The sequence below is a fragment of the Piliocolobus tephrosceles genome, chromosome 9 (assembly GCF_002776525.5).
Source record: "Piliocolobus tephrosceles isolate RC106 chromosome 9, ASM277652v3, whole genome shotgun sequence".
Taxonomy (NCBI): Eukaryota; Metazoa; Chordata; class Mammalia; order Primates; family Cercopithecidae; genus Piliocolobus; species Piliocolobus tephrosceles.
Window position 1 is genome coordinate 67,015,964 of NC_045442.1, and position 21,891 is coordinate 67,037,854.

At 42.1% G+C, this 21,891-nt stretch overlaps 1 protein-coding gene and 1 pseudogene across 5 annotated transcripts in view; one reads left to right on the plus strand and one right to left on the minus strand.

Annotated features, from left to right (window-relative positions):
• Positions 1 to 7,774: 7,774 nt before the first annotated feature.
• Positions 7,775 to 21,891, plus strand: part of SGPL1 (sphingosine-1-phosphate lyase 1) — a 79,833-nt gene continuing 65,716 nt past the window's right edge. For 4 of the 5 annotated variants that reach the window (XM_023205015.2, XM_023205013.2, XM_023205016.2 and 1 more), the window contains exon 1: positions 7,775 to 7,914. The gene's annotated coding sequence lies outside the window, so the exon portion shown is untranslated. The remainder of the gene's footprint in view (positions 7,915 to 21,891) is intronic. The other variant, XM_023205017.2, reaches the window with a different exon arrangement.
• LOC111537890 lies at positions 10,381 to 10,725 on the minus strand (annotated as a pseudogene).

Sequence of the window (21,891 nt, forward strand, 5' to 3'; positions counted from 1 at the left end):
TATTAACTACTATTAATAGGCTACAGTATAACAAGATATATGCATTTGAAACAACACAATTGTTGTCATCCACTATATATAATGTGTGGATAATTTAAAGTAACTACTAAACTGTATAAATGATGTGTTTAAAAACATATTATTTCTCTTTCATCAGTGGTTTAGTTCATGTGTGTTCTGGAGGACCACAAGTTCCAGAGGACCACATAGCCTGAGATCCTTTCTAAAAATAAAAATTTAAAAGCAAAGCAAAATGATCAAGAACGTGGGATAAAATAGCAACAACAGCATCAAACAAGGAAATGCTAAGCATGAAATTCACACAGTGATTATTTCCAAGGGAAGGCGGGGAGGGGAGGTGTGCAGGAGAAGCGCATGTAAGGAGATGTGTTAGTGGTGATGTTCTTGTTCTTGGTTTGGGTGGTGTATTTGCTTGTGTTTACTAAATTATTAAATAAACTAATTAAATGACATAGATGAAAGATGATAGGTGTCAAAACCAAGAATTGTGATTAAATCTATGGACCTGAATATATATATCTAGCCAAAGTGCTAGGGATGGGGTTGGGACAGGACATCAGTGCATTCTGAGAATTAACCCTCAGAGTCACAGAATCTGCAAGGGACCCCAGAGATCTCCCAATGCCAGCCTTCGTCAGGTAGTGGGATGAGTTGGTGTTGTCTGAGATGGAGGAAACAGGGGAGACTTGCTGAGGTCACATAGAAAGAACCAGAGCCCAGGCAGTCTGACTCACAGTTTGCTGATCTTTTCTCTCCTTAAAAGGAAGCTTCAGACATCCTTGATGTCAAGGACTGGGCTCTAGAGTACTTAGAGGCTACAATCTTGAGAACAGGGTATCTGGAAGCCCCAAATCCTCCTGCCTATGGGAAAAAGTACTCTTTAGAACAGAGACTTGCAAATGTGTTTGGCTGTAATGACAGTAAGGAATTCTTTATGTCATGACCCAATTCACACATGGGTTTGTATGTGTGTGTGAAACTAAAACAATAATATCCTGAAGCAATATTTATCAGTACTACATATGATGCATACTGATATTTTTACCCCATTTTTGGTTTCATTTCTTAAATGTTCGATATGATCCATTAAATTGATCTAATAAGCCATCGGGGGTCATAACCCACAGCAGCTGTAGAGAGGCCGACAGGGACTCTAGTAGGCCAAGCCTGGCTTGTCCAGAGCTTTCTGTCCCTGCTGTCTGTCTCTGGGGCTCCAGCCGGCCAGGCAGAGGGGTCTGAGGGCTCCCACCAATCCAGCCACAGAACTTCCCTTTCTACCTCTGCCCTTCTGGGCTCTCCAGTGTCCATCTCCTCTCCCAAGAGGTCCCTGGACTCACCAAGGCAGTGCCTGCTACAGCATGTGTGCGAGAAGCCCTGCTGTCCCAGCAGGAAGGCGCAAGAGGACAAATTGAGGGGAAGGCTGTGGGTTCTGTGTGCAAGTCTGCCTGCTTTGTGACAGTGACCTCAGTGGTTGCTAGGTTACCCCTTTCCCACAACTCCAGAACCTCTGCCCAGCACCCCTCTACCACACCCCCCACCAGTCTCCCCCTCCTGGAAGGGTAGACAAGGGCTGAGCACCTTCTGTCCCTCCTGACTTCCTCGCTGCTTCTCATCCAACACTTTCAATGGGGGCCAAGGGAGAGAAGGAGAGTCTGGGGCTGGTTTTAGCCAGCGAGCAGCGGACGGAGGCGGAACACTGGCAGAGGACCGTTGGTGGGCTGCGTCCCAGCTTTGTCAGCCCTACCTGGCCTGCTCCCACCACACAAGGGTCAGCTTCCGCGCATCCTGGTTCTGGGGGCTCATTCTCTGGGGGGTGGCTCTTAGAAGGAGAAAAGGTGACAAACCATGTTACCCAGAGGGACCCCAGTCCCTCTCTCCGCATGATAGCTGGGTGGGAAGATTCTGGGCTTTCATTTGGACAGGTGTTCTAATCAGATTTCAACATCCCATAGACCTGTTACTTTGGGTAAATCACCTGGAATGCCACAGATGCAAAATAGTGGGAAGAATCCTTGCTTCGAGTCCCTATTCTGCTACTTCCTAGTTGTGAGGCCTCAGACAATGCACCTGCCTTCTCTGAGCCTTTGTTCCCACATCTCTAAAATGGAGATGATGATACTGCACTTATTCTCACAGGATGTTTGAGAACATTAAGTGAGTTGATAAATATTAAAGTGTTTCAAACAGTTATCTGCCCCAAGTATAATTTCTTACTATTATTGCCTTCTCTGGGTCTATAAAATGGGATATACTCGCCTACTTCTGTGGTTGTTCTGAAGACAAACTAAGGGAGGTGAAGCCCTTAGTCATATGTCTGGCACACAAGAGATGCTCAAAAAGGATAAGAATCATCATTATTATTGGTAACTTGATGGTGGTAGTGGGATGAGACCTTCATCTGAGAACTATCTTGGATAGTTCACTTTATTTCTCTGAGGCTCAACTTGGACACCTGTCAAATGGGGGTAAGGATAGTTCTTGGCCGACAGGGCTGTAACTCGATCAGATGCTGGGAAGGGTGTAGACAGGCTCTGTAAGCTATGGGAAGGCTTGCAGACAGTGCCGGGTGCTGTCCCTCAGAATGATGGGGTGGGCTTTTCCCAGGGCCTTTGCTGTCAGCACCCCTGGCTTCATACTGGTGCTCTGAGGCTTCCAGACTCTGTGTCTTTTCTCTGGGGAGCAAGAAAAGGAAGGTGGGTAGCTAGAGGCAAACCAAGTCCTTCAAAAGTTCTGCCCCTCTGGCTAAGGGGTGGGGATTCATACCACTGTGGTGGCCCCCCTGAGGGCTGGCCTCTGGGTCTTGGCCTACTCCAAATGCCCACTCATCCTTCTGCAGGTCAGGATGTTCCCTGGCTTTTTCTGGGCCTGTCTCTGCAGGAACGAAGTGAGTCTTTTGAAATCATACTGAAAACCCCCTGTTCCATACTTCTGGGCATCCTGGCAGCTGTGAAGATAGATGATACAGCGTTTGGGAGAAGAGAGGCTTTCTTCACCATGACAAGCCACTCCTCCCTCCTGCTTTCAGCACTCTTGGGGCATTTCCCACCACGTGAGCTGACTCATCTGAGATGAAAACCCACTCTCATCCTCCCCACTGGTGCCTTGTAATGCTTCAACTATGTTATTTACAATCTAGCATGGGAGTCTGCATAGGGACTGCAGCTGGGGGGGATGAAAGTGTTCCTTAGGAAATGTCTTCAACACTGGTTTGTAAAAGAAGAGCTGAGGAAACTCTTCTGACTTCTTTGTAGAGTGTCAAAAACTGGAGAGAGATCTGTCAGCCTGGGAGTGCTTTGAGGTACAGTCCTTGGCCTGGATGACTCAGTTACAGCAGAAGCAATATAAACTTCATGGAACACTCCCTATGTGCCAGGCACTGTGCGAACCTCTTAGATACATTACCTCCTGTAATCCTATAGATGGGGAAATTAATGATTAGAGAAATCTTTAGTTATTTGTGTTGCAAATATATTCTCTCCTTTGTGTCTTGCTTGTCTGTGTCTACATGCAGTCTTTTGATAAAAATAATTCCTAATTTTAACATAACCCAATTTATCAATTTTGTCCTTAATGGTTTGTGGGTTTTGTGTCTTAAGAGATCTTTGCCTACCCAAGGTTATGAAGATAATTCTCCTTTATTATTTTCTGAAGATTTACTGTTTTGCTGTTCACGTTTAGATCTACAATCAATATGGAATTGATTTTTGTGTTTGGTGTAAGATAGGGGTCAAAATTTATATATATTTTTTCCAATATAAATATCCATTCAACCCAGTACCATTACTTAAAACATTGTCCTTATCTCTGCAGTACCATCTTTATCAAAATTCAAGTATTCATATATGTGTGGGCCTGTCTCTGGACTTTCCATCTACCATTGTGCCAACACTATATTCTCTTAATTACTGTAGCTTTAAATACATCTTGATGTCTATATAAGTGGTATAAGACTTCCAGCTTCGTTTTTTAAGATTGTCTTGGATATTCTAGTTCCTTTGTCTTTCCATGCAAATTTTAGAATAATCTTATTGACATCTACAAACTTTTTGTTTAGATTTTTATAGGAATCAGGTTAAACTTCTGTATCTATGTGGGGAGAATGGACGTCTTTACCATGTTGAGTCTTCCAGTCCATGAACATGGTATGTCTCTCCATTTATTTCAATCTTCCTTGATTAATTTAATCAGCATTTTATAGTTTTCAGCATAAAAGCCCTGGACATGTTTTGTTAGATTTTCACCTATTTCAGTTTTTTTTTTTAAAGGAACTGTAAATAGTATGATATTTTAAATTTTGATGTCCATATGTGCATTGCTAGTATATAGAAACACTATTAATTTTTGTATGTTAGTTTGTATCCTTCAACCTTGCTGAACTCACTTATTAGTTTCTGGAGATACGTTGTAGATTCCCTGGAATTTTCTGCATAGATAATAATATCATATCATAATAACATCTGCAAATATGGACAGTTTTCTTTCTTTCTTTCTTTCCCATATATATGCCTTCTCTTCTCTTCTCTTCTCTCCTCTTCTTTCTCTTCTCTTCCCTTCTCTTCTCTTCTCTTCTCTTCTCTTCTCTTCTCTTCTCTTCTCTTCTCTTTTCTTCTCTTCCCTTGTTTTACTACACTGTCTAGAACTTCCAATACTAAGTTGAATAACAGTGGTGAGAGTGCACATCCTTACCTTGTTCCTAATCTTAGGAAATAAACACAGAGTCTTTAACCATTAAATATAATGTCAGCTGTAGGTTTTTTATATATACTCTTTATCAGGTTAAAAAAGTCCCTCTCTATTCCTATTTCTCTGAGCGTTTTTGTCATAAATGGGTGTTGAATTTTATCAAATGCTTTTTTTCTGCATCAACTAATATGATCATGTGATTTTTCTTCTTTTGCTTGTCAGTACATTTATTTTTCAAATATTGAACTAGCCTTGTATCCCTGGAATAAGCCCCACTTGCTCATGGTGTATAATTCTTTTTATATATTGCTGGATTCTACTTGAAAATATTTTGTTAAGGTTTATTGCACCTATATTTATGATGAATATTTATCTGTAGTTTCCTTTTCGTACTATCTTTCTGTGTTTTGTGTATCATCAGGATAACACTAATTTCATAAAATGAATTGGGAAGTGTTACCTCCTTTTCCATTTTCTGGAAGAGATCGTGTAAAATTGATGTTAATTTTTCTTTAAATGTTTGCTGGATTTCTCCAGTGAAACTACCTGGGCCTGGAGATTTATTTTTTGGATGTTTTAAAACTGAAGATTTAATTTTCTTAACAGTTATGGGACTATTCAAGAGATCTATTTCAAATTGGGTGATTATAATATTTTGCTTTTCAAGGAGTTGGCCAATTTCTCTTATGTTGTAAAATTTATTTGTGTAGAGTTGTTTTGTAATATTCTCATATTATCCTTTTGATATCTGTAGAATATGTAGTGACACCTTTATTTCATTCCTGATATTATTAATTTGTGATTTCTTTCTCTCCCTTTTTTTGCCAGTCTTGCTAGATAGAAGTTTGCCAATTTTATTGATGTTTTCAAAGAACCAGCTCTTTGTTTTATTGATATTTTTCCTATTTTTTTCTGTTTTCAATTTCATGAATTTCTGCTCTTATCTTCATTATTTCATTGTGCTGCTTGTTTTGGATTTATTTTGCACTGTTTTTTACAGGTTTGTGAGGGGGATGCTTAGATTATTGGTTGGACACTTTTCTGTCTTTCTTTTTTTTTAGGGGGGGATGGAGTCTTGATCTGTCACCCAGGCTGGAGTGCAGTGGTATAATCTAGGCTCACTGCAACCTCTGCTTCCCAGGTTCAAACAATTCTCTGCCTCAGCTTCCCTAGTAGCTGGGATTACAGGTGCCTGCCACCACGTCCAGCTATTTTTTTTGTATTTTTAGCAGAGACGGGGTTTGACCATCTTGGCCAGGCTGGTCTTGAACTCCCGACCTCGTGATCCACCTGCCTTGGCCTCCCAAAGTGCTGGGATTACAAGCATAAGCCATCATGCCCGGCCTCCTCTTTTCTAATATATGCATTTAGTGCTATAAATGTTCCTCCCAGCATACTTTAGCAGTCACCCACAAATCTTGATGTGCTATGTCTCCATTTTCATTCAATTATTATGTATTTTAAAAATTTCCCTTGAAACTTCGTCTTTGACCAACATGAATTTTTTTAAGAAGCGTGTTAATTTCCAAATGTTTGCAGATTTCCCTGTTATCTTTTTCATTTATTTATTTTTAAAAATGTGACAGGGTCTCACTCTGTCACCCAGGCTGTAGTTAAGTGGTGGAATTACAACTAACTGCAGCCTTGACCTCCCAGGCTCAAGTGATCCTCCCACCTCAGCTTCCCAAGTAGCTGGGACTACAGGTGTACATCACCATGCTTGGCTAATTTTTGTATTTTTTGTAGAGATGGGGTCTTGCCCTATTGCCCAGGCTGGTCTTGAACTCCTGAGCTCAAGTGATCCACCCACCTTGGCCTCCCAAAGTGCTGGGATTATAGACATGAACCACCATGCCCACCCTCCTGTTATCTTTGTGCTATTGATTTCAACATTGATTCAATTATACTTGGGGAAGGTACTTTATATTATTTTAATTATTTAAAAGTGTTGAGGTTTGTTTTGTAGCTCAGGATGTGGTCTATGTCAGTGTACATTCTATGGGCACTATAAAAGAATGTGTATTCTGCTGTTATTGGGTGAAGGGTTCTATAAATGTTAAAGTCTATTAGTTAAAATTGTTGTTGAGTTCTTGTATATTCTTGCTAATTTTTTGTCTAGTTCTATAAATTGTTGAGAGGGTTATTGAAGCTTCCAACTATAATTGTGAATTTGTCTATTTCTCTTTTCAGTTCTGTCAGTTTCTTCACACATTTTATGACTCTGCTCTTAGGTGCACATACATTTAGGATTGCTAGATCTTCTTGATAGACTGGTGCTTTTATTATTACATAATATCCTCTGTGTCTCTGTCATTTTCTTTGCTCTGAAGTCTACTTTATCTGATATTAATTTAGCCACTCCCTTCCTTTAATTAATGATTGCATGATTTATCTTTTTTCATCATTTTACATTCAATGTTCCTGTGTCATCATATTTGAAATGAGTTTCTTACAGACTGCATAGAGTTGTATCAAGTTTTAAAATCCACTCTACCAATTTATGTTCTTTTTTTTCTTTTTCCTGTCTCACTGTGGGTTTCTTGGACATTCTATTAAGAATTCCATTTTGATTTATTTACAATGTTTTCAAGTGTATCTCTGTATGGTTTTTTAGTGGCTGCTGTAGGTATTTTATTATATATTATATTAGATATATATATATATATATATATATATATAATGTATCACAGTCTACTGGTATCCTTGTTTTACCAGTTCATGTGAGGTACATAAGCTCACTTCCCTTTATGTTCCTTTATCTCCCTTTGTTGATAATTGTTTTAAATATTTCCTCTACATACATTTAGAGCCATATCAAGTAGTGTTGTAAGTTTTGCTTCAACTGTCAAACACAATTTAGAAATCTCAAGAGAAAGAAAGTCCACTGTATTTACCCATATTTTTACTTACTGGGTTCTTCCTTCCTTATGTTCCAGACTTTCTTCTATTATTGTTTCCTTTCTGTTTAGAGAACTTCCTCTAATCATTTTTTTACAGCAGATTTGTGCTGGGTGAGGTGTCAGAGCCCCTACATCAGGAAGTGGTTGACTTACGGGCTGTTAAGAATTTACCGACAGCAGTATTGATTTGAAAAAGGCAAGTTTGATTACAAAGAAAGAACGCTGCAGAGGAGTGCAGTGGGGCACCTCAGCAAGAAAGGACTGAGCATATCAAGGTGGATTTTCCTTAGGAGCATTTATGGACCTTAAGGTGGGAGCTTAAGGGTCATTTGGACAATATTAGCCACGTAGGTCATGATAAATGATTACATGTGTTGACATTTTGGTGCCCTAATGTCAGGAAGGGTTGCACAGTGAGTTTTGGCATGGCATTCTGGAGATGTGTAGAATTTCTATTTACTTACAATCTTTTTTCTTTTTTTTTTTGAAAGAGACCTGGAACCAGATGACGACTTTAGGTACTAGGGAAGTTTAATTATTTCTAAATTTCCTAGATTAGGAGTTTGCCTCCGAATAGACTATTTGATGCTCACCGGGTGGTCTTCACTTCTTTCACTATACTTCTAAATTCCTCAAATAAGGATTTTTTTTTTTTTTTTTTTTTTTCTCTGGGGCCTGCTCGAGGCTCACCAGGCGACTTTTGCTTTCCTCATTTTTCCCCTGACAAATATTTTGGTCAAATCTTTGACCCTCTATATTCCCCCATGCTCGTGTCTACCTGCTGCCTACTGGGGTCTCAAGAAAGGGAAAATGCCACAGTGAAAAGGGGCATTGAGTCCATCTGGCTAATCCCTACCGAAAGGGAGCATTGAAGGTATAGGTTGTGTTTTTCCCTTCCTTGCTCTCTGTCATGAAGGGAATGAAGGGTCATGGAAAACTCATTCATGAAGAGGTGGGGAAGGTCAGATACCATCAGGAGGCCGGGATTGGGATTACATAGTCATCTATAGGTGAAATTGTTGTAATCTGAAAGATATAAAGTTAATGAGATGTAAGTTAAACTCAAAAAGTTTAACTTAAAAAGTCAGGGACAAAATTTTAAAAGAAGAATGACAAAGAATAAAGTTCCCAGGAATGTGAGAAGCCAAGTGATTTTTGGAAACCAGTCAGTAGAGGTTTTGGCCTAGTCTTGGTTACTTTGGGAAAGTGTGTGTAGCCATTTGGCTTGTTTGAAAATGTCTTGGACCTTAGTTTCCACTTTTGCAGATGCATTAATGTAGGTGTAGCAGGTTTTCTTGATGACAGCACTGACTCCTCCTTGTTCAGCTAGGGGGTAATCTAGAGCTTGTCTATTATTAAACCCATTCTGCCAGTGAGTGTAAAGACTTTTCTAGTGCTGATAGACTTGTGTCAGTTTCTGCTAAGGCTATTTCAAGGGAGGTGGTAAGTTCCCATATTGAGATTTCATGGTAAGTAAAAGGGTGAGAGTTGCAATAGCTCCCACAATTCTGGCCACACTAAGTCCTAGGGCCCTTTATCTTCCAGAATGGAATTCTGAATTGGAAGTTATGTTCAAGACACTGATTTGGGTATGAGCTATTGTTGCCAGAGTACAATCACCATAATGAAGAGAATTATTAAGATGGGATAGGGCTGAAGTTTGAAAAGGGCTTAAATAATTATTAGCAGTGCTGCAAAGTCGTGAGAGCCCAGGTGGGGCAGGTAATATATTTTTGAGGCTTCTTGGACTAAGAGGGCCACTGTTGCTAATGCTCTTAGGCTGGGGTGATGGGGAATGACCTTTCTGGGATACTAGGTCTAAAGTTTTCAAAAAATATGCTATAGGGCACTTAAAGGGCCCTAGATCTTGGGCTAAGACTCCCAAAGCTATTCCCCTTCATTCGTGTACATACAAAAATAAAGGCCTAGTCAGATCTGCTAGGGCTAAGGCTGGGGCTAAGATTAAAGCCCGGTTTTAAGTGTTTAGAGCATGCTTCATAACATTAGTCTAGGACAGAGGTTGCTCCTCAGTTCCCTTGAGGGATTCACATAAAGATTTTGCTATTAATCCAAAGGAAGGAATCCATATTCTGTAAAACCTGGCCATACCCCAAAAGGATCAAAGCTGTTGTTTAGTTTCTGGAGTTGTCACGTTTAAGATAAGATTTTTACAAATGCTTGAGATGCTCTTTGTACTCAAGGTTAAAATAAGACCCAAAATTGAACCCTTTGTGTGGATATTCATACCTTAGAAAGAGATACTCTGTAGCCACAGTCAGCAAGTTTATGTAGTACTAATATTGTATTTTGTCCTAAAACAACCTTGTTAGGACTACAGATTAGCAGGTCATCCACATACTGGAGTAGACTGCTATCTGGGAGAAACTGCAGGGTAGACAGTGTTTTAGCTAGGGCCTATCCAAAATGGTGGGGCTATCTCTGAATCCCTGGGACAGAATTGTCTAAGTTAACTTTGAGCTACTTGAGTATCTGAGTCTTGCTATTCAAAAGCAAACAAAAATTGGCTGTCTGGGTATACAGGAAAGCAGAAAAAGGCATCCTTAAGATCAAGTACAGTAAACCAAGCTGTGATGGAGAGAATTTGTCCAAAAAGAGTGTAAGGGTTTGGGACAATAGGATGAATAGGAATAACAGCTTCATTAACAATTCTAAGGTCCTGTACTAGTTATTAGGCGCCATTTTTTTTTTAAGTACAATTTCCATTTTAGTTTTCTCAGGAGAATAGTCTGTCTTCAGTCTTTAAGGACTCAGCTCCTTACATGGGGTTTGGCGGGGGTCATGGGGCAGCACCTACAGGTCTAAATCAGGGTGGGGGTGTTGGGTCCTTGCAGCCTTCACGAGATTGATTTCGGACTACTTTGCTGTGAATTGCACAACTCACACAGTAATGTTGCTTCACATACTGCTTGGAAAGCACATAGGTGTTGAAGACGCTCGCTTCAGAAATGTCCCCGACTACTGCGGGCTCCACTATGTTTCGAATGACGGATTTCTTAATAGCCTTGTCCTTGGGCACGCATCAGGCACAGTTCATGCAGCGAATAGGCTGCATGTGGCTGTGGTACTTTTTGGCGAGACTGTTGTTCCTTTGCTTTGTCATCTTGGAGGCACGGACTGGAGAGAGGACATCTGGTTTCTTTACAGCTAAAATGAGAGTGTTGCAAGGTGAGTTGCATGGGTGCAATAATCCGTGGGTTGAAAATTTTGTTACTAGGAGCTGTAACCCTTGTTGTGCTTGTAGTTTCAAGGGGTATTGGGGGGTTCTGGGGGAACTTATTGGGATTTTTAAGCTGAATGATGATGAAGGCAGCTGATATTGAATGACCAGAAATAAAAATATTCCAAACCTCAAATGGCACTTGTTTTAGAATGTGAGGTTCTATAGACTGCAGTGGTTCTTTTGGTGAAGTGTGAGTTAATACAGCTGCTAGAAGATGAGGTCTTAGCTGTAAATTGCTTGTAACTTTGTAAGTCGCAATCTAATAATGAAATGGGATGGCTTGGCAGGACTAAAAAGAAGTGGGTGGGTAAAGGAATAGCCTTCCATTTTACACTGGTTTGTGTACTTTGGTGTGTTTTTTAGTGGCTGGTAATGGTTTTTCCTTTCCACATTTAGTGCTTTCTTCAGGAGCTCTTGCAAGGCAGGTCTGGTGGTAATGAATTCCCTCAGCATTTGCTTGTCTGAAAAGGATCTTATTTCTGCTTTGCTTAGGAAGCTTAGTTTGGCTGGATATGAAATTCTGGGTTAGAATTTCTTTTCTTTAAGAATGTTGAGTTTTGGCCTCCATCTCTTCTGGCTGGTAGGGTTTCTGTTGAGAGGTCCACTGTTAGTCTAACAGTTTTCCCTTGGTGGGTGACCTGGCCTTTCTCTCTGACTGCCCTTAACATTTTTTCTTTCATTTCAACCTTGGAGAATCTGATAATTATGTGTCTTGGGGGTGATCTCCTCATGGAGTATATTTCTGGAGTTCTCCGCATTTCCTGAATTTGAATGTTGGTCTCTCTTGCTAGGTTGGGGAAGTTCTCCTGGATGATATCCTGAATCATGTTTTCCAAATTTGTTCCATTCTCCCTGTCTCTTTTAGGTACCCCAGTCATAGATTTGGTCTCTTTACAAAATCCTATATTCCTTGGAGGTTTCATTCGTTCCTTTTCATTCTTTTTTTCTTTATTTTTCTCTGCCTGTGTTATTTCAGAAAGATAATCTTCAAGCTCTGAGAGTCTTTCCTCTGAGAATCTTTCCTCTGCTTGGTCTATTCTGCTATTAATACTTGTGATTGCATTGTGGAGTTCTTGTAGTGTGTTTTTCAGCTCTATTAGATCAGTTATGTTCCTTTCTAAACTGGCTATTTTGGCTGTCAGCTCCTTCATTGTTTTATCATGATTCTTATCATTATTTACCCAAATAATGGGTTACAACATGCTCTTTTAGCTCTTGGTTCTCTTAGTATTACATACTCCTTTAGCTCAATGAAGTTCCTTTTTATCCATGCTGAAGCCTACTTTTGTCATTTCAGCCATCTCAGCCTCAGCCCAGTTCTGAGCGCTTGCTGGAGAGCTGCTGTGGTCATATGGAGGGGCACTCTGGCTTTTTGAGTTTTCAGTCTTTTGGCTTTGATTCTTTCTCATCTTTGTGGGCATATCTACCTTTGATCTTTGAGGTTGGTGACCTTTGGACAGGGTTTTTATGAGGTCTTTTTTTTTATGTTGTTGTTGTTTTCTGCTTGTTTGTTTTTCTTTTAACAGTCAGGCCACTCTACTGTAGGACAGTCAGGCCACTCTACTGTAGGACTACTGTGGTTTGCTGGCAGATCTGCTCCAGACCCTCGTTGCCTTAGTTTTTCCTGTACCTGTAGGTATCACCATTGAAAACTGCAAAGCTGCAAAGCAGCAAAGACGGCAGTCTGCCCCTCCTCTGGAAGGCCCCCGTTGGGAGATCCTGCCCAGTACACATAGATGAATTGGAGTCCCGCTTAAAGAAGCCGTCTGGCCACACCTTGCCAAAATAGCCTTGTCATGCTGGAGAACTGCCTCTGCCCCTGTCGGTTTGGACTCTCCAAAGCCCATGGGCTGCAATGGCTGATTTGTCTAAACAACCAAGGGTGCAGCCCACCCCTCCCCCTGGGCACTCTGTCTCATGGAGAAATCAGAGCTCTGATGTAGAATACGTGTGGGAGGGGGTGGCTGACTCTCACCCAGTCAGGAGGAAGCAGTCAGGATGGTCTTGATCTCCTGACCTCATGATCCACCTGCCTTGGTCTCCCAAAGTGCTGGGATTACAGGCGTGAGCCACCATGCCTGGCCAGTATAGCTTTAATTTGCATTTCTTTACTGAGTGAGGTTGAATTTTCATGTGTTTAAATGTTATTTGTATACATTTTTGTGACCTCTGTTCATTTTTCTGTTGGTTTGTTAGTTCGTATATGGATAGATGGATTTATTTACTAGAGAAATTATCACTTTGTAGTATGAGTAATTAAAATACTTTTTTTTCTAGCTTGTTGTTTTCCTTTTGACTTTGCCTATGCAGTGAAGTCTCTTGCTAAACTGCTACTCTGCTGAGGACTTACTCAGCTGCCTTTGGAGGTCAGAGAGGGTAGCTCATTTAAACCCACTCTGCTTTGGCGGGCTCTCATTAAACCCCATGAAAGATTCCACAGAACAGAGGCCAGAAGCCTGGGCTCCAGAGATACTCAGGCCTGCCATTCTCTATGTGATCTTAAACCAAATTTTGATAACTCCAGACATCAGTTTCCTCATTTACAGAAATAATAATTATTCTAACTTTATGTAGTTATTTGATGATTAAATAAGATAATGCATATAAGGTCATCTAGCCACAGAGTGTGATCCACAGAAAAGGTTTGATGCATGGTATTTGCTTTTTAATTATTAGTGTTTACCAAGATCAAGCTAATATTTTGTGAATGGCTGCTATTTTATCCTGATGCCACTCCCCATCAGTGTACAGGAGAAAATTCTGTGACCACATGCCATTGGCTCACCTGCTATGTCTGGTTTGCTTTGTGCATGGAGTTCTGGATTGCAGCCAGTACCATTGAGTCCTTTGATGAAGGTTGGCTGCTCTGAGAGTTTGAGTTTTTGCCAGGCTCTTTGGGTACATCTACCATAGCATTCTTTGTGCTTTTATTGTCCTGAGCTCTGCATGACTAGCCTTCTGATGGTCTTTCAGAAAAGAGAAAAGGAAAGAATGGAGGCATGGTTAAAGACCCCACATGGCTCACTCACCTGTTTCCCCTGGGATGATCAAAGTTACCTAGTTACCTGTCATCTTACCAGGACTCACAGCTCTGGAGCTGACAGATATAGACTGGTCTAAGCCAGCCACTCAACTGGAATAGCAGGCATCAGAGTAGAGAGAATAAGCCTGAGCTCTCCAGAACATCCAAGGTCATAGAACAAAATGGCCTTAGGGGAACAAAACTGGGTCCCTGTACCTAGTTCTCCTCTGTACTCTTTCTTAGAACCCAATAATGCTTACAATTTTATATATCTCTTCTGCAAGTCTGTAAGTTCCAAGAGGTCAGAGACCACATTTGTCTTGTTCACTACCAAGAATAGGGCCTTGATCTATGTGGTGGTAACCTGGGTATGTTTGCTTTGTGTTAATTCATCAGGCTCTTGACACAGTGCCTGATGCCCAGATGAATACGTGAGTCATAGAGTCTCAGGTATTCATTCAGATCATTCATCTACTACATGCTTGAATCCTTGCCTCATTCCTACCAAGAGTTTGCTAGCATTTATCATTTAAATACCTCTAATGACAACAAGCTCTCTACTGCTCAAGGCTGCCTGTTCATTTTCTGTTTAGGTCTCTTGCCTAGAAAGTTCTTCTTAATATTGAACTGAAATATGCCTCCTTGAGGCTTCTGGTTAGTATTCTTGTTCTATCCTTTATGGCCACCCAAATCAAGTCTGGGTCTTCTTCACTATGACAACTCTTCAGACATTTGTGGTTAGTTCTCACATCCACTTCTTCTCTAGATAACCACAAAATCATTGATTATATACACATTTGTTGAATGTCTGTAACATAGAATAGATTAGAGAACATACAGTTGAAAAGATATAATATCATTGTCTAGAGGTTACTGGTCTTGAGTGAGCCAGAGAAATTAAGACTTAATGTGCTAAGGGTTAGGGAAATGGAGACACAGGAAAAGAGAATTCGAGCCTACCTAGGAGTCTTGGGAAAGGTTACAAAGTAGACCAAGGAGAGAAGGATGTTCCAAGAAAAGGGAATAGTACATACAAAAGTCTGGAGCTATAAAAGCCCAGGGCATGTTATGGGAACTCCAAGTTGTTCTAGATTGCTAGGGAGACCAGAAGACCCAGATTGTTAGAACAGATCAATTTATGCTTGCTGTCCCAGAAAACCTAATAATATGTCCTTAGTTTCAAAATCATCCCAGATAGTCACTGTGAGTATGGTTGGGACATACAGTCTGAGAGTGAGGTGGAAATGGGGGACATGAAGGTGGAGAAAAGCTGCGGCTGATCATAGGGGTCGTTGTGGCCAAGTTCAAGAAAGGCATTCAGTTAACTGGGCTTCTTATGGTGTCTTTCCCTTCAAGGTTATCTTCTCCAGATGTGATCTAATTCACAGATAGATCAATACAGTCATTGATAGATGATTATTGCCATGGGTTGCCATTTACGGAGCACTTACCAAGTAAGTGCTTTCCATGTAGGCTGGGGTGAGGCCCAGGTAACCTCTGCTGACTTAGTTATGCTTGTCTTGTAAATGATTCTCTGCCAACAGGCCTTGGGTTTTGACTTGTTTTTATTCTTGTGAGGTCATGTCCTGAGACAACATTGGGCAATTTCCAAAGGGCCATCTGTTCCCAACTAGAAACTTTGTAAGCCTTCCCTGGAGGGGGACAGCTGAGGTCAGGAGATGGCTTCTAGCTATAAACAGTTTGTTTTAAAGGACTTGTATGATGTGTGTATTGAAGGGATTCACATGAATATTCAAGTGAAATGAGTTGAATTTGTTCTAAGATGATGCAATAGCTAGGAATATTGAGTTAGATGTTTGGATGGGCAGCCAGGGCACATGGTTTAAACATTTGACACACTTGAATTAAATGGATAGTGGATAGTAAGAGTGGGCATTTGAAACATGTCTGAGTGAGTGGTTTCCTCTGCAGCACTCCTGCAACAGCTCTCCCTAAGTGGCAGGTGTGGGTTTATATACTAAAACTGAGTGTAGCAGTGCCCTCAAGCAGACCCACAAGGACTAGCTTGAGGCTGCTTTGTCTCCCAGAAAGCCAGTTGGCAGCAGCTATCAGAGGGCTCTGCAGGCTTCCAAGTCCCCACCACTGCCCCAACACTTGGGTGCTCAGGGGGAACATGAGGCCACTGAGAATGGTCATGTCACCCTGCCCTTTCCATTCCTCCATTGCCAACCTACTGAGATTTGGGGCTAGCATGAGAATCTATTCATGTTAGCTTGCTAATCAGGCTGTTGTAAACAAAGTGCCACAAACTGGGTGGCCCGCACAACACAAATGGATTGTCTCCCATCTCTGGAAGATAGAAGTGTGAGATCAAGGTGTTGGCAGGGCTGGTTCCTTCTGAGAGCTATGAGGAAAAACATGTTTCATGGCCCTCCCTTAGCTACTGGTGGTTTGCTGGCAACCTTTGATGGTCTTTGGCTTATAAAGTTATCACTCTGATTGCTACCTTCATTTTCACATGTGTTCCCCCTCTATGCATGTCTGTCCAAATTGCCCCGTTTTATAAGGACACCAGTCATATTAGGCTAGGGGTGCACCCTATTCCAGTAGTACTCAATCTTAACTCATTACATCTGCCATGACCCTATTTTCAAGTAAGGCCATATTCTGAGGTACTAGGATTGAGGACTTCACCACATGGATTGTTGGGGGACACAGTTCAACCCATAGCATTTGGGATAAATTGAAATAGCATCAGCATGAACACAGTCACTCTACTGGTTACTTCTGCCAACCAACCTTCAAGTCAGAAAGAATCCTGGGGTTAAGGGAAAGGTTCTCCAATCCAGTTGCAACAAGTTAAAGGTATAGCCCACTAGATACGGGTTAGTTTGCCCTGAGCTCTGAATGTGACTTCTTCCCTGGGAATCTTGGCTTGAGGGTACATGTGGGAGTCTGCTTGCCAGGCACAGGGTAGTTTGAGGCTTTGGGAGTCTTGTTTTAATCTGCCCTGTCACTTTCCAAAGGTCCGTCTTCTAAGCTTATGCCATTGTTCTATCCTAGAACCAATTATTTTCATTCTTTGCTGAGTACCTTGTCTGCCCATATGAATTCTCTCCTAGCCATTCTCCATACCATGCAGAGGGATTGTTCTAAAACACAAATGTGATATTGTCAGTCCCTTGAGTGAAAAGACCTCAATAGCTGTTGTTCTTTGGATGGAGATCAAAACACTTTCCGACAGGACCCGGAGGTCTCAGACAGGAGGCTTGCCATCTGCATTTGCATTTATTTAAAAAACAATTGAATTGGTGACATTCTGTTTCTTAATCTGGGTGGTGCTGAACAATGGTGTTCACTCTGTCAATATTCATCTAGCTCTACACTTTGATTTGTGGATGTGTCTGTACATACAGTATATCCCAATTTTTAAAAATCTTCAAAACAACTGAATGAGTTGCCCAAAGTTCTGGGAGTTCCTTGGTGGTATTACACTTAATGATCTTTTAGATCTCTTGACCATCACCATTCAACTAGAGATTTTTTCCCCCTTTCTATCCTGGGAGGAAAAAGATGGAATTAACAAACAGAGGTGATTCAGTGAGTTACACTGTGTCACAAGGTCACAAGATAAATTATGCACCTTGCGACAAGAAAACTGCATGGTCCTATAAAATTATGTGCTCTTTTTGTCCAGAAATTATGCTGGCTTGCTATTTCCTGTTGTTAACTAAGAATAAAGAGGGACCTGCCTGTTGCCCCTGCCTGCAGCACCTGGAGGAGAGACAGAAGTCATGACTGGCCTCATTTCTGCCCCAGGGACTGCATTGTTCCCCTTTGAAGCAACAGTCCTCCTGCTAGAGCTTGGGCAAGGAGAGGGGCTGCAGGCAAACCCTGTGTCTGCCTCAAGAAAATGGGAGTTCTGAGCAACTTGGGCATATGGAAAAAGGAGCACTCTCCACAGATGGCTGAAAAGCATTGTTGGTAACATCTGAAGCTTGAATCTAGGAGTCAAATGACAAGCCCTTTAAGTTGGCTCTGTCTCTTGGAGTGCTGAACTGTTCCCACTGTTTGACATAAAGAACCAAAGTAACCCTTGCAAAGAGAGTGAGAATAATCTCTGACTCTGGCAGGCTCTTAGGACATCATAATTTTAAAATTGAGAGAATTTTTAAAAATCTAGATTTCTGTCTTTCCTTGGAAAATTGAGATGCTGAACTACCCCACTATTCTATTTAAAATTGCCAGGTGTGGTGGCTCATGACTGTTGTCCCAGTACTTTGGGAGGCTGAGGTGTGTGGATCACCCAAGGTCAGGAATTCGAGACCAGCCTGGCCAACATGGTAAAACCCCATCTCTATTAAAAATACAAAACTTAGCTGGGTGTGGTGACGTGCATCTCTAATCCCAGTTACTTGGGAGCCTAAGGCAGGAGAATTGCTTGAACCTGCAGAGAGCCAAGATGGCGCCACTGCACTTCAGCCTGGGTGACAGAGCGAGACTCCATCTCAAAAATAAATAAATAAATACAGTTGCAGTATCCATGACATCTTGTCCCAAGCCCCATACTTTGTGCTTCCCTAACATTGCTTTGCTTCCTCTCTTTCCATAGCCCCAAGCATCTCCTAACTTAGCATACACTTTACTTATTTATTATGTTTATTGGTCTGTCTCCTTCTGCTGGAATGTAAGTTGCATGAGGGCAGGGCTCTTTGTTTTGCTCAATGATCCATCTCAGGCCTTGAATATTGCAACCTGGCATTGAACAGTTGAATGTATGTATGTTGAATGAATGTAGCCTGAAGCCTACATTCCCAATTTGTAGCAGTCACATTACCTGCCTGGGCCCCTGAAGGCATGTGTATTTGCCATGCCTGCCCCTACTGACCTGCAAGCCAGCTTTCCCCTTCTGTCCCCCTCAGGCTTGTTTCTCTGGCCACACTGGCCTGGCCTCTCCTACCCCACCACTGGCCCTCTGCACTTGCTCAGCCAGAACGCTCTTCCTGCCCCTCTCTGCCTGGCTAGCTCCTGCTCCTGCTGTGTTCTCAGCTCAAGCTGTCCTTGATCCCTTTGCCTAGGTCACTTTGCCCCCAAGCATAGAGAAGATTCTGCCCTTAGTCACTGACTAGAGAAAATTCCTCTCATTCAGTTTTAAGACATAAAAAGCTCTTCATCCCTTGTGAATTAGTGTGCCCCTACCCAGCTACCCTGACCTCTGAGCTTAGGATACAGGTGCTGCCCACGCCCCTCTGAGTCAACCCTGGAAACCAGTTCTGCAGGGCCAGGCAGGGAACAACCCTGAGCCAATGGCTGAAATTACCCCACTGGTCCTCTGTCTACCCAGGACTTATATAATGCCTGGCCTCTTCATCATGTTCTATCTGTGTCAACACTCAGGAGGGTGGTGAGAGGGCCTGGCCCCCCAGGGCATTCTGGCAACATGGTCATCCTTCACAGCAGGGCCAGGACAAACACTCCCCAACCAAGTAACCACATGACAGAGGGCCCTTCCTGGGCACCTGGAGGCAGACAGATGGAGTTACCAAACAGAGGATTCTGGGAAGGGTAACCCCAGTGGGCCAAAGAGAACTCTAGACTGACAGAGGTGAGGAACAGCTTCCCCTCTCTACCCAACTTTGAGATTGGGAAATTGAAGCCCAGAGAGAGTTAATGGTGCATCCAAAGCCCCACAGCACAGTGTCCCAACAGCCCCACAAGAACCCACAAGCTTCACTACGTTTTCTGGGTCTGGGCTTCTGGGGCTGGAATGTCAGGAATTCTAGGTTCTGCCCCCATTAGCTGCAAGACCAAGGCTTAGAAAGAGATGAGAATGGATAGAATGTTGCAGCTCTTATCCAGGAATATACAAAATACAGATGACTGGGCCTCACACGTCATTCACTCCATCTGCAGGAGAGTCCTGACATGTGGATTTTGAAAGGCTCTTTGGAGATGCTGACAGTCCATGCTAGATGGGCACCTGGATGATGCTTAAGTCCCTTCTAGCTTGACAAGCCCTCAGCCATAGATACTAAAATGAGGCTTGTGCTGGAGTGTATCCCTGTCATCAGTCTACAAGAGAAGCTCTCACTGGGGCAGCCGAACTCCCTAGGGAGCATCCTGGAAATTAAAAAAAAACTTTTGGTTGTCATAATGATGAGGCCGGTGGCTCTGGCATTCAGTGAGGAGAATAATGCGGTCCCTGGGGCAGAAATGAGGCCCATTATGACTTCTCTCTCTCCTCCAGGCGCTTCAGGCAGGGGCAAGGGGCAGGTCCCGCTTTACTCTTAGTGAGGGATGTATCCCATCACAATGAAGAATTGTCCTGAGTCCTGTACATCTTTGGAATGCACTGTCAGAATATTCATAGAGGGGAAAAGCTAGTTCATAGTCACATGAGCCATAATCAACTTCTCTTTACATGTATGTTTAAAATTAAAAAAACCACCCAGGCACAGTGGCTCATGCCTGTAATCCCGAAGCAGGTGGATCACCTAAGTTCAGGAGTTCGAGACCAGCCTGGCCAACATGGTGAAACCTTGTCTCTACTAAAAATACAAAAATTAGCCGGGTGTGGTGGTGGGCACTTGTAATCCCAGCTACTCGGGAGGCTGGGGCAAGAGAATCCCTTGAACTGGGGAGACGGAGGTTGCTGTGAGCCAAGATTGTGCCACTGCACTCCAGCCTGGGTGACAGAGTGAGACTGTGTCTCAAACAACAACAACAACAACAACAAAAACACACAAAAAAACACATGATTTTATTATACAACCTACCTGGAGTACAACTAGTATGTTGAGAGCGGCGTGTAAATTGTCCTGCATTTTGTCTGGAATGTTATCAACCTTAATCCACAGTTTTGTAAAATCACATCATCCATGGCAATGCTGCTCACATAGTGATTGAGTCGCTAAGACACTACTTCTATACTGGTCTGTGTCTGCAGCTTTCCTATCCATGATGATTGTATCTAGTTCTGTGAATATCCTAATTGAGTCCTTATTTCAAAATGTCAAATATAAAGAAAACAGTGACAGCACTATTCAATTAAATATTGCCTTCCCATAATGCAAACATATCCATTGTAAGTCCATGTCTCTGCCAACTTCATGTATGATTTTATTATCATGACATTCCCTTTTAAAGTTATAGTGCTACATTGATTTCTAGACAGTAAAAGAGAGTTACAAAGCAATATTTGTTATAAACAGGGGTGTTGGATCTGGTTGGTTTAGGACTTACTGATCTACAAGCAATAAAACCTGCAGGAAAACAGTAGATCTGTAGCTCTCAGGAAAGCCTTACAAAGGCCTAGCATGCCCTAGAGAGGGCAAGGGTCATGTTGGAAGGACTAATCAACTTGCTAGGATCAGGTCCTGATGGGGATCGAAATCAACCTATAGCAACAAGGTGAGAGGGCTGGGCTGGGCTTAGTCAATCACGGGCTCAGACTGGAATCTTATCTGCGCACACCCTGGATGTATGTGGAGGGTGTTAGACCAATAATTCTTGGCTGGGTACAGTGGCTCACACCTGTAATCCCAGTACATTGGGAGGCTAAGGTGGGAGAATCACTTGATCCCAGGAGCAGCCTGGGCAACATAGTGAGGCATTGCCTTTATAAATTAATAATAATAATAATAGTAATAATTATGGAGCGCTTATGGTGGATCAGGCCCCATATGTGATGGGCACACACATATATCTCTTACAATTGCCACAGCAATTTACAAAGGAGGAAGCCCAGACTTGGACAGTTAAAACAACTTGATTCCTGGGTAGAGACCTGTTTCCCTGCCTTCAATCTACTGTTTTCCTGTAGGCCACACAATGATTCCTGGGTAGAGACCTGTCTCCCTGCCTTCAAAGCTATTTTGTCAAAGGAAGTTTATATTTATTTGGTGTTTGAGAAACAGCTGCTCTCAGTTTTTGATGTTTTGCTAGGAGTGATTGTGCAGCCTGGATAGCAACAATGGTGGGTGTATTAGTCCATTTCACACTGCTATTAAGAACTTCCCTGAGACTTGGTCATTTATAAAGGAAAGAGGTTTAACTGACAGTTC